At 41.2% G+C, this 12,500-nt stretch overlaps 1 protein-coding gene and 1 long non-coding RNA gene across 4 annotated transcripts in view; both read left to right on the top strand.

The window, feature by feature from the left end:
- Window positions 1–7,183, top strand: part of LOC138028966 (uncharacterized) — a 20,077-nt gene extending 12,894 nt beyond the window's left edge. For 2 of the 3 annotated variants that reach the window (XR_011127780.1, XM_068876614.1), the window contains exons 2-3: window positions 4,757–5,057; window positions 6,620–7,183. The gene's annotated coding sequence lies outside the window, so the exon portion shown is untranslated. Of the gene's footprint in view, window positions 1,088–4,756; window positions 5,058–6,619 lie in introns of those variants that run through there. The other variant, XM_068876613.1, reaches the window with a different exon arrangement.
- A 1,114-nt stretch (window positions 7,184–8,297) lies between these two features.
- The window catches only part of LOC138030268 (uncharacterized), a 17,508-nt gene continuing 13,305 nt past the window's right edge, over window positions 8,298–12,500 (top strand). Inside the window, exon 1 of the long non-coding RNA XR_011128055.1 lies at window positions 8,298–8,431. This is a non-coding gene — a long non-coding RNA (uncharacterized lncRNA). The remainder of the gene's footprint in view (window positions 8,432–12,500) is intronic.

The following is a 12,500-nucleotide window of genomic DNA, read 5'->3' on the forward strand; positions in this document are numbered from 1 at the left end:
TCAATGAGCATGCGCAGTATAATCAAGAGATAACCAGGTGACAACAATAAACTCAAGCATCGTGGAAAACTCAGCCAAAAATGCAGAGGATGTAAGTTGGTTTTTCTTTGATGGTGAAGGACGATCTAGAGCGATCAATCTAAGGTCATTGGAGGCAGACGTGATATGTAAGTCTAAGTGTTCAAACGTAGAGAATCTGGTACGGATTTCTTGTCTCACTTTGAAGCCTTTGCCAAGAACGGTACCTACACTACTTCCCTTTGAAGACGATCTTGGAATAAGGACTGGCTGGTGATCTTGAAGAGTATTCGTGATGTCAGCTCAGTAAGAAGCAATCATTACGCGAGTCATTCTTCAGCCAGGTTTCATTCAGTACCAAAATATCCAATTTCTTCAAGAGAACAGAGTCGCAGATGGATGTGCTTTTAGATGAGACAGACCGAGCATTCCAAACAGCGATCTTGGAATCACTGGCAAAGTTTTGGAGAGAGGATTTCTTAACCGAGTTACTAATAGAAATCAAATTACAGCCTCCAAGAAGAAATGGGCATGCAAGGTGTAGAACTGATTGTGTGGTGTTTTGGAGTCGGCGAATAAGGTGTTTTTAAAGGCGTTGATGAGATGATGAAGAAATCAAGTAAAAAAATAATAATAATAAAGATTACAAGTCTTCGTCCGAGGCATTTTGCGGTGGTCTCGCATCCAAGTGCTAACTCCACCCGAACGGGCTTAACTTTAGTGGATGCTATTGCCTCAATTTGTACGTAATCGGCTATGTAAATGTAACGCAAAAACGAAAGCAACATTGCACAACAAAATCAATCGTCAAAAAAAATAATAATAAAATTAAATAAAAGGGGTAATCAGGCCTCACAGGCTTGGTGAGTAAACGCCCACCTAGTAACGACACTGTTTGGGGACTCCACTGCCATTATAAAAAACGTGTAAAGAAGATTACAGTGAAAGTAAAAAAAAAAAAAAGAGATATCTTCGTCACGCATATTTCTCAATGGTCTGCCATCTAGTTACCAACCCTATCCGATAGGGCTTACGTAATGAAAACATCGATAGAAATAAAACACACACTGCGGAAATGAACATTTGTGGGTTTCACTTGATTTCATATCCGCAGTTCATATATGATCCAATTCTTATATCATTTCATCATTGATTCATTCCTCACGGGAACATTAGAACCCACAAATGACCAGCTCCCAACGTCAGTGGCTTCATAGCTCAGTTGGTTAGAGCGTCGCACAGGTATCGCGAGGTCACGGGTTCAAACCCCGTTGAAGTCCTGAATTTTTCAGGCTTCTCTACGCAATTGCAAAAATTGCGTTCACAACTGCGAAGATCATAGCTTCACTTAAATCTAAGCTATCGAATGTTTCGAGTCCACCCCCTGTTGTTCCGGATAAACAACCTGTGCGGATACTGCTGCCGTTCAAAGACCAAAAGTCTGCTTACGTCTTAAGGAAACAACTCAACAACCTTTCCAACAGAATCGGAACACCTCTACAGCCGATCTATACTGGTCGTAAACTGGGTGATGCACTTAGCATAAAAGAACAAAAGCCCTCTCTGATCAATCCGTTTGCTACGCAAGCAAGAAATTGACAAGTGCAGAAAGGAACTACTCCACAATTGAGAAAGAATGCCTAGCGATTGTATGGAAGTATCAAGAGATTTCATATTTATCTGTACGGAGTTTCTTTTGTTCTTCAGACGGACCATGAGCCCTTAAAGTACATGAACAGTGCTAAGTTCGGCAACGGACGTCTTATGCGTTGGGCTATGTTTTTGCAGAGTTATTCATTCACAGTTGAAGCCATTAAGGGCTCAGAGAACGTTGGAGCAGATTACTTGAGTCGTGCTGAGGAATACGTTTATTGACATTTAGCAATTTTTCTTGTTACTGGGTTGCCTATGGGCAAACCCAGTCGAGGTCTACGTTTAGTTTGTTTGTTTTCTTTTCTTTTTTTTTTTTTTTTTTTTTTTTTCCGTGTCGGTAAAAGTCTTGCCTGTCACTCCCCTGGTAAGTAGTGTCTTTGAGTACAGAGCCTTCTGCGCGTATTTTCTTAGGATCGAGAGGGTGGTGGAACTGCGTAGATTTCTCTTGTGGACACAGTAGAATCATTAACTTAGCCTGCAATGGCGTCGAAAGTCATGCAACGCGAATGGCGTTTTAGTGGATCCTTAAACAAAATATACCCTTATGGAGCTCAATAATGGAAAGTCAGTTGGATAAACTAGGCATGAATCTCAAAAGCGACGAGTACTGGACTTCGACAACAATCTATCGCCCGTCGAGACGAAATCAAAGTGAGCAGTATTTACCTGAAGTACATGGTAATTTGACACAATTGAGTTTCTTGTCTTCACGCACGCAATCAAATAGGAAGAGGTTTTCGCCTCTAAGAGCAAATATGTTGTTTGTTTCAATAAAATTTTCGCTGGAAAAGGATTCTGTAGTATTTTCTGCCTTTGTGAATCATAATATCATGTTGTGTATTGAATTTTCGAGCTTAAGGTTGCAATGTGATATGGGAGAAGTTTTTTAGTATTGCTCTGTAAGCAGGAAGGGTTCACAGGCCTGTTAGAAGCGTGCTTGAGTTTCAACAAAATGAGGCCCAAAATCAGTGAAAACTTGTGACGCAGATGAATAATAAAGTAGCTGCTATTTCCAAAATGATGGAATTACCTGGTGATAAATAACGTCGTACGCGTCTTGGAGAGTAAATTTTGACTTTGCATAAACAAGAGTTGGGCGATTGTGATCTTTGTTTTGACTTCGCTCATTTCATTGTCAAACTTTATAACACTTGACAGAAAAAGAAACTTACAAAAACCCGGTATCTTGCCATCATTTGACACAGATGCTTCACTGTTTGGCGAGTAAACATGCCGCGGTAACTTTAATCACGGCGCCCGCTGAATTCCGGCCATGTCACTTTCGATTTTGCAATTTACTTGAACGTAGCAAAAATCTCCCAAAATGTTTGTCGCTGATCGTAACTTTTTATATTCTATATTCACGGTTCAAAATTAATGTTGTTTTCATGTCGTAAATATTTTATTCTCGATCGACCGTCCGGGAAACTTCCTTCTGCTCTTTCTGAAAACTGTGTATCTGAAAACTGTGTATCTGGACTCTTAGTTTCTCTTGAGATCGCATATTTAATTTAGTTTCCCTTGACAATGGCGCCAAGATGTCGCCGAAACGTCGGACGCTTTTATCGCAAGTTTTTGTCAGTATATGTTTATTTGCTTTTTCATCAATATTTGTTTTGCATAAAGCACGCTAACAGAATCTGTACCTTGCTGAGTTCGCATTTGTTAGCGTTAATAGTATTTTCGGTCAGATGTTTCTGTTTTTTATGAGGGGTTTATTGTTTTGGTCTCCCATCCCAACACTAACCCCGCGAAACAGGGCTTGACTTCAGTGAAGTTTAGTATTAAAAAGTTTTCGGATGCTCATAGGGCACACTTGTGGTGAAAAGAAGTTCTGAGGGAACTTGAAAATTATCAACATGTCAGCCCAGAAGCCAATGTTTCTCGCTTCTCTTTTATTTGTTATTCTTCAGAGACTGGAATGCTGTATTTCAATACCACACAATTCAGTGCCTTCTGATTTTCTGTAGCACGTACCACAGGCAAGCCAGTGTATGCTTCACGGAAGCATCTCGTTTAGGATAAATTTAGGAAATTTCTCCTGAAAGGGGGTTATGTTACGAAAAATAGCACTGCGTGACTAGCGTTACTGTCTACGTAGTTTGTATATTTTTAGGTTCGTGCGTAAGCGTTTCTAAATCGGTGTGTTTTGTAATCTTTCTATAATTAGATTGTTTACTGTTTTAGATAGTTCTAGAAGCTTATTGTGAGAGTATATAAGTAGACGAGTCCAAGCGGAGTTTTTAACTAATTTTTCACAAGCGAAGAGAGTTGGCGTTAGCCGTGTTTAGTCACGTGTGACAGAAGCAGTGTTTATTCAAGTTGGCGGAGGCCGTGTAAGTTAATCGAGTACGTGCTGTTTAGAGTCTTACTTCGTGGGAACTACGTTCGTTTTGGAATAAATATTCTTGTTGTTGCTCCGACCACCCTGCGTTCAGTTTAGTTTTCAAGCTACCAATCCTCAAAAACATCGAACTCGTAACACTACCACTACCACTGCCAATACCACTACCGTTACGACTACCACTACCACTGCTACTACCACAGCCACTACCACTGCCGCTACCTCTGTCACTACCACTACCACTGCCACTGTCACTACCATTACCACTGCCACTGTCACTACCACGGGCACTGTCACTACCACTGTCACCACCACTACCACTACCACTACCACTACCACTACCACTGCCACTACCACTACCACTACCACTACCACTACCACTACCACTACCACTACCACTACCACTACCACTACCACTACCACTACCACTGCCACTGCTACTGCCACTGCTACTACCACTGCCACTTTTCTTCGCCGAGAGTCGGCCTTACTCTCGGAGGACAAAAGCCCTGGGAACAAGGTTGTACCAATACCACCACCTTTACGACCAACGTATGGGAAAATTTACCTGGACTGCGTTGTTCAAGGAACGGTTGCGTAAGCTCCTCTCGAACGAACTACAGTATATCTATTTAAAGTAAGGGCCCTCTAAATCTATCTAAGAACACTTAGTTTCAATCATCACACGCACTCTGTATCAAAATGAAATTGTGGCACAACCTCAATTTCTTCTTTTTACAGGTTGTTGGTCTCGATTTTTTCGACCCTGTCAGCAAAACAGAAATCCCCCTCCATGGTCTTTCAACGCCACTTAAGCTCACTTTCAACATAGGTGATTTACCCGAATATTAAGAGGTTATGTGCAGTTACTTCAACGAAACAAAAAAGGGCTGGGTTACTGACGGTATGAACGCTGTGGAACCTGTTGACGGATCGTTGATATGCGAATCAACGCATGGGACTTACTTCGCGCCATCCTCGCGAGATATAAATGGTACAAATAGCACAAGTACAGAACCTCCATCTTTCACCACCGTGGAAGGTAAGATTCTCGCTGTTCGTTTTTCTCCTTACTGGAGAGAGATTTTTCATTGAATTTTTAAGTCACTCAGCGATTACTTTGATTTTACATTATGCTCATCTTGGTAGGTGGCTTGAAAATACCTGTCGCCACGCGGTCGTCTAGAGAGGGACGAAAGTTAATCCAATTGTGACTTACTTGCTCTTGTTTTAGCGCAGGCGGTCTGCGTCACGACTGCTATTAATCGACAACTGATTGTTTTCGTATGTTGTGATCAGTTCGCCAAAGTTATTACTCTGATTTTCTGAGGGAAAGAGTTTGTAACGCACTCGATTTTGAACATCTCTCCCCCTCTCTCTCTCCCTCCCCCTCTCCTCCCCCCCCCCCCCCCCCCCCCCTCTCTCTCTCTCTTGATCGCATTGATTGACTTTTTCAACAGCCCGAACGGGCCGGCCAAACGCACGCAACATTTTCAACGCAACATGTCGATGTTTATGTGTCCCAGCCCCAGGTACCCAACAAAGTGAACCTAGTGCGCATGCCCCAGTGCAACAATGTTGCGTGAACGTGGCCAAACGAGTACAACAACATGCAACATCCAAAATGTTGCACGAAAAATTTGACCGTTTTCAAATTTGATCCAACATCATCCAGCATGTTTCAACATATTGCAACAGGGTGGCCAAACGTACGCAACATGTTGTGCCAAACAATGTTGCAAGGTGTTGCCTTGGAAATGTTGCGTGCGTTTGGCCAGGCCTTTAATGCTTGATGACGTCTGACTAGCTAATTTCACCACCAATCCTTCAATTTGAAAATTAAACTTGTAAATTTTAGCATGAGCTAAATCTCAGAGGAGCAAACTTGTAAAAAAAACCCACGTGCGAAGAGTATTGCATGTCCAGACGATATGAATAATTTCGTACAAACGAGGCTTAGGGATGAATTTTGACTATATTTCATAATCATGCATAACACCTATTGTTCTCGGTCACTTAGAGTTAGTGGCGCCGATAGATCCTCTTTCATTGAAGATGAGATTCAAACCAAAGAACTCACTTCAGTTTCCACCAACTGTGTGAAAGAAAAAAAATTACATTACTGAGTTTACTTATGACAGTGTTAAAAGCTTTTAAATTCGGATATTGCGCAAATCAAAGGGCGTATTCCCCATAATTTACCTTTGTGTATATACCCAAAGACTTGTGCGAACTTTTCCTGGGAAAAGAACTGCGTTTTGTCAGAGTCGGCCCTCCCGACTTATAGATAGTCAGCTTGCCATTTAATTTGTACAATACACCTTATTCCAAAATGGCCGCCATTTTAGTATTCTTCCATGCAAATTGACCCTTATGGCCTCGCTTTCAAAAGTAAAATTCAAAAGAATATTCAACCTTGAACGAGGCCAAAATGGCCAATTTGCATGGAAACAAAGGAATACTAAAATGGCGGCCATTTTGGAATAAGGTGTATTTACCTTGAAAATAAGTCTGGTTTTTCCATGCGGGCCGACGAGGTCCGGGATCTCGCTGTGTGGAAGTTCCTGTCACGTGGTTAAATTAAAATTTGTTGCCTTTGCTCAGTTGCAGTCAACGTAGAGGAAGAGAAAGATTACAAAGGAGCTATAATTGGTGGTGTCATCGGAGGTCTCCTGTGACAATGACAATCAAGTCAACTGAACAATCGTTTCAATGAACACTTTAATCTTAAAAGTGCAGCAAACACCCTTTCATTCGGTATTTTTCCTTTTCTAACCATTCATACTCTTGCTTTGTGGCGTTTTCGTTGCCTTTGTCGTTGCTTAATTTCCCTAAATTTAATATTGATGTCAGAACGACAACGGCAAAGAAATGTACTAAAATGATAAACGCATGCGCAGGGCGTGCAGTACATTTTTTTCACTAATTTTTCAATAATCTATTATTTCGAGTCAATCTTGTTCTTAGCGACGCCCTCTTTGCTTAAGCTTTTTCATTTACTTATGCCAATACACAATACAGTCAAATGAACGAATGGTTTCAGTCATATGAAACTTAGATCATTACTTCTCAAACTCATTAATAATTCATAAGGTTATTAGCCAATCGGAGTGCCCCATTTTGGTCAGGTGCATGTGCCTTGATACCCAATGAAACTACAGACCAAGAAACGCCCAAATTAGCTTAAAAAAAACTGATCAAGACACTTGAATTTAATAAACCTAATAAACCTTCGGAAAAAACACATATAAATAAACTACGCGCACACAATGCATTTTAAATTTCCCGAATAATATTCGACATAAAACTCTAGGAGTACCTCTTGTAATTGACGTCCAGGGCCCGGTTGTTCGAAAGCCGATTAACTTAATCCAGGATTAGCGTGAACATTTGTTTCATGTTTTCAACTTTTTGGTGAAAGGTTCTTTTGCTTATTTTTGTTTTCCAAGATTGACTTCTTCTGATGTATATTTTTGTCGAATATCAGCGTTGAACAGCATTTGGGAGTAGAGAAATAAACTCCTTGGTTAATTTTTAATCTGGGATTAGCGTTAATCGGCTTTTCAACAACCGGGCCCAGAGGATTAAAACCAGTTTGGACACCCAATAATTCAGCGAAAGAGCATCCATTCCAGCAATGTCTGCTCTCAAGGCTTAACAGTCTTTGAAAAGTCTATCGCAATCTAAAACCGGCACTTGCATCTCTCTTAACCTCAGCCATTCAGCAAGTTCACAGCCCGATTCTTTTCATATTTAGTTGAAACTGGATAGGCGTCGTAAACTGAATCACTTTTTTGGGAAGACAATTTTGGCAGGCGAAAACGACGAGATTCTGACTCGCTCTCCATTACTCCCTATTATGTAAATTTCTTCCAAAGTTCTAGTACCTTTTATATTCATTTCCTTTACAAATTACTATCACTTGTCTGATAAAACAAAAGATCCTCACATAACACTCATACTTGGTACAGTAAAACAAAAGGTTGAGAAGTCATGTCAAAAACTCGTGCTTCGTGTTTCATCAGAGGTTTCAAACACCTCGAAACAATAAGAGTACTCCGGCTACGGCGTCGTACTTTCATTTGCTTCTCGGTGTTTGGAATCGCTGATGAAACACTCGCTCTCGTTTTTGACATATCACTTCAAACTGGCCAAAATGCTCCACGGGAGCGTATTAAGCGCTGGAATGTGACAACAAAGCCTGGAATTCACAATGGTTTATGTATTCGCGACTATAAAGGTTAAGTGCCCCATCTTGTCCATCTCTTTTGCCGTATAATCCACGGACTCTGGTTCGAAGTGTGGGTTTTTATTCTGTCCATCTATGGTTCAAGTTCCTCAAGCGCCAGGACCATCGGCTCCTCCGATTCAACAAGCCCAGCAAGCTCCGCCTCAAGCGGCGAATGCAGTACAGAGGTAGACATGCTTTCTGTTTTTCACACCGGAGTCAGCATCATTTCTTGGAACGTTATGCTTCTCTGGTCGAATGTTAATTTTTCTGAGTTCTCGTGTTCGTCAGGTTATTTCGCATTTACCAATGCCTTGTTTATGTTACCTTATTTTGATTTGGGACATCATCAATACTTCTTAGGTTTCTCGTATTTCTTATGTGATATGTTTGGCGTTCGCGGCGCTAAGGGTTCGGTGGAAATCGAAATGTCATCTACATTTCAGCTTTTCTGGCCGGGAGAATCTACTACGTGGTTCTTGTACCTCTTAGATGTATTTCGCTGTACTAAACTTGAATCCTCCTGGCATTCATTCAATTTATTTTCGTTTGGGACAACTACAAGTTGCGTGTGTTTGACAATAACTCAACCTCGTGTTTGTTGAATTTTCTTGCCTGTTGTTTACATTTGGGCCTCTTGGGACGGACACAAATACTGAACTACATTGTAGACTAGGTTCAGGTGCCAATTCGATGTGTCTGGCTGTAACTGAACTTCACGCGTTTAATGGGTGGAATTTGTTTTACTTTGAGCTTCTCGGGGCGGGCACGAATCTAGGTTCGGGTGCCAGTTAAAGGGGCCCCGCCAGGAAGGGGGGGGGGGGGAGGGGGTCGATTGTCGCTTGTCTGAATTTTAAAAGATCTCGTGTCGATGCTTTAGCAATGTTTCACATTGCTGTGACCGTTGCAGTTGGAAATTTAAAGAAAGGATGTCGTTTGTCGCGGTTTCACTTTTAAGTGCTGTCGTTACTTTTTTAGACCATGTCGCTTGTCGGAATTTACCCTGGCAGAACCTCGTTAACGTGCTACTATGACCAAAAAAATCAATTCTTCGTTTTCTTTTGATTTCCAAACTCTGTTAATTGAAGTGGCGCAAGTTTTAAGCCTTCACTTCAAAAAGAAATCTATTTTTTACATACACTTTCACTCGACAAAACGAGCACTGTGATTGCTTGATTCTTGGTCAAGTGCCCCTAATCAAATTCAATTGTTATATAGCTGAAATTTTTCTCACAACAGCGCGTGCTCTCATTGGTTACTTCGAGGTCACATGACTATTTAACAATAAATGTTTTCCCACCAAAAGTCTCTGAGCGGGCAACAGTTCAAAATCTATGACGCCAGAGGGTAACAGTCCACCGCGAATGTTGACCGACGTCCGCCGTTTCTGTGGCCGTTGCACGTTTTTCTTTTTGTGCTATATAACAAATCACTTAATTACTGGTTCATCGAATTTCAATGTTTTCCTCTGCTGCGTCTAGGGGAAACATTGAGATATTCGGGGAACAAAATTAACTGTTTCCCTCGGGACCAGTCATTTTAAAGGGAGAGTTTCACGTCTCTGCGCATGGGCAAACTGTCATGTCAGTCCATTTAATTCCATGGTTATTGAAACAATCGAAAGCACTGATGCAGGAAACGGAAACAATCCCATAGTAATGGATTACTCATTGGAATAGACCAATTTCGATATATTAAAATTCAATCCTAAACAAAAGACAATCTCGAGGCTCTGGGGAATAAATATAAGGATTAGTATGAGTTTATTCCCCAGAGCCTCGAGATGATGCCTTTTGTTTTGGACTGAATTTTAATATATGGAAAGTGGTCTATTACTTTTGTAATAATTTCCTTTCAGTTTGTGTTGTGAACCTACTGCATGCGAATAGATTACTCGTGCGTAGAATAAATTTTCGACCCGTACAATAAATTCCAGATCAAAACTAAATTCGATATTTTCTGTGTAAACCCTCAGTGTCTTCCACCAAATTTGGGCCTTAGTCATTCAGTGTATTTGCTTTAATACTCTCTGTGTTTAATTCATCTGGTTCAGTAAGAAACCGTAAAATTTACAACTGCTAGCGCTAAAGCTTGGACATTCGCAAAACCGTGAAAACTATCCCTTAAAGTGTTTAATTTTAACCCTACCTGGATACGATTCCGCAGTTGTTGCCTGTGCGAGATGTTTTGCTGCGATTGTTGAAGGGAAAATCTAATAGATAACAAAGCACTTGTGTCTGGTCCCTCGGGGAAACTGATTAGTTCTAGGGGGTGTTTACATGATACCGGTACGAGTTTCATTCTGGTACGAGTTCATCCCGGTTCTTACTTATCGCTCTGAATTTGTTTACGTGATACCGGTGAAAAATCTCATACCAGTACAACTCATACCGGTATGAGTTCATCCCGGTAGTTGTACCGGATCGAAATTCTCATAACGGTATGAAAAGTTATACCGGTATCATGTAAACGCTACATTGACTCCCATTCCGGTACGAGTCGTCATGTCGTGGTGGACTGGGACTATTGACGCATGCGTTGTATTTCTAAATATTGGACTCCATTGTTGTTTTGGTTCATGCGTCATCCCTGTGTCAATATTTGTGTCGTCATGTAAACGCGGTATGAAATTGACAACTCGTACCAGAATGAAACTCGTACCGGTATCATGTAAACACCCCCCTCAATTTGGAAACGTAGTTTTCTCGGGAAAACAAATAACTGTTTCCCTCGGGACCATATAAAAAGTGCAAATTATTTCAACGGGAATTTTATTATTTAATGGTCCGCCATTTTACTAGCTTTAGAATCTTGAAAGAGCTAGATCGAGGAGAAAATGACGTAAAAAGACCCACTGGTTTAAGAATGCAATGCATGGGTACGCGGCTGCATAATATGCAGTACGGGAGTTTCGGGCTTTCAGACTTTGAAACTCGTGTTTTCATAGTATAATAAGCTGCATTTACACGCTAGAATTTTTAAGCTAGTGAGTAAATGACATCACATTTCCCTTGATCCAACCCTCTGACGTCCAACCGGCCAGTAATGGCGGAGCGTGAAATCCAATTCTTACATTGAAAATAAACAGCCTTTGGATAAAAATCATTGGTCAGAATTTTGCCAGTCAGGCGTTAAGCAAACACACAAAAACTGAAGAAAAGAAGGAAATAATTTTTTGATCATAGCAGCAAGCTTCGGATTCGGTTACTTTTTGTTGCATTTGGGTCTCTCGGGCGGGGACTGAGTTCAGGTGCCACTCAACTTTAAGTGTGTTTGGCTGTACCCGAACCTCGGGTTCCGTTGAAATTATTTGCTTACATTTGGGCCTCTCGGGCAAAGGCACGAATACTGGACTGGGTTCGGATGCCAATCGTTTGTCAATGTTTGGCTTTGGGTTACCACATCACTGAACTTCGCCTTTATCATCAGTTTGAATCGTTTGTTCACCGGGGCCTTTCTGGCCGGGCATGAATACTACAAACTGGTGTAGGCTCAGGTGCCATTTAGATGTGTTTCGCTTCGACTAAACCTTGCATTGGGTTGAATTAACTGACATTTGCTTCTTGGCTGTCCACAAAAACTAGGTAAGGCCTACCCGGCGTTTTTGGTCATGCTTAGATGTCGTCAACTCGGTTAATGTTTCGTGTCTTTTTGCCTCTCCTTCTGGGCGTGGATACTAGGATAAGGTCACTGGCACCGTTTACGTGTTCGGTAATAGTAAGAAAGAGATAGAAATGTGTAACTGCAATAAACCAAAGTGTCCTTACATCAGGTAGGAGTTGAGCTTTGGCCATTTCAGGTTGTGGATTTGCAGAGAGAAAGAAGTGTACAGAAGCTGACGCTGTCGTAGATCTTAGAGACCTAAACAAAGAGAAAAGCGGAATATCTGCCTATTGTTATAAAATGTTAACGAATTTTCGAAGTTCCAATCTCCGTGATTCGTCGCCACTTTGAATAATTGTGACCTGCGGGAGCTATTGTTGCCCTATCATTCTAATCCCCCAAAAGTTTTTTTTTAGCACTTCACTAAAACGAGATGCTTCCGTGAAGCATACACTGGGTTTCCTGTGGTATGTGTTACAGAAAATCAGAAGGCACTGAATTGTGTGATATTGAACTACAACATTCCAGTCTCTGAAGAATAGCAAATAAAAGAGAAGCGAGAAACATTGGCTTCTGGGTTGACATGTTGATAATTTTCAAGTTCCCTCACAACTTCTTTTCGCCACAAGTTTAAGCGTGCCCTCTGAGCATCTG

The sequence above is a fragment of the Montipora capricornis genome, chromosome 13, assembly GCF_036669925.1.
Source record: "Montipora capricornis isolate CH-2021 chromosome 13, ASM3666992v2, whole genome shotgun sequence".
In the NCBI taxonomy this organism is placed as follows: domain Eukaryota; kingdom Metazoa; phylum Cnidaria; class Anthozoa; order Scleractinia; family Acroporidae; genus Montipora; species Montipora capricornis.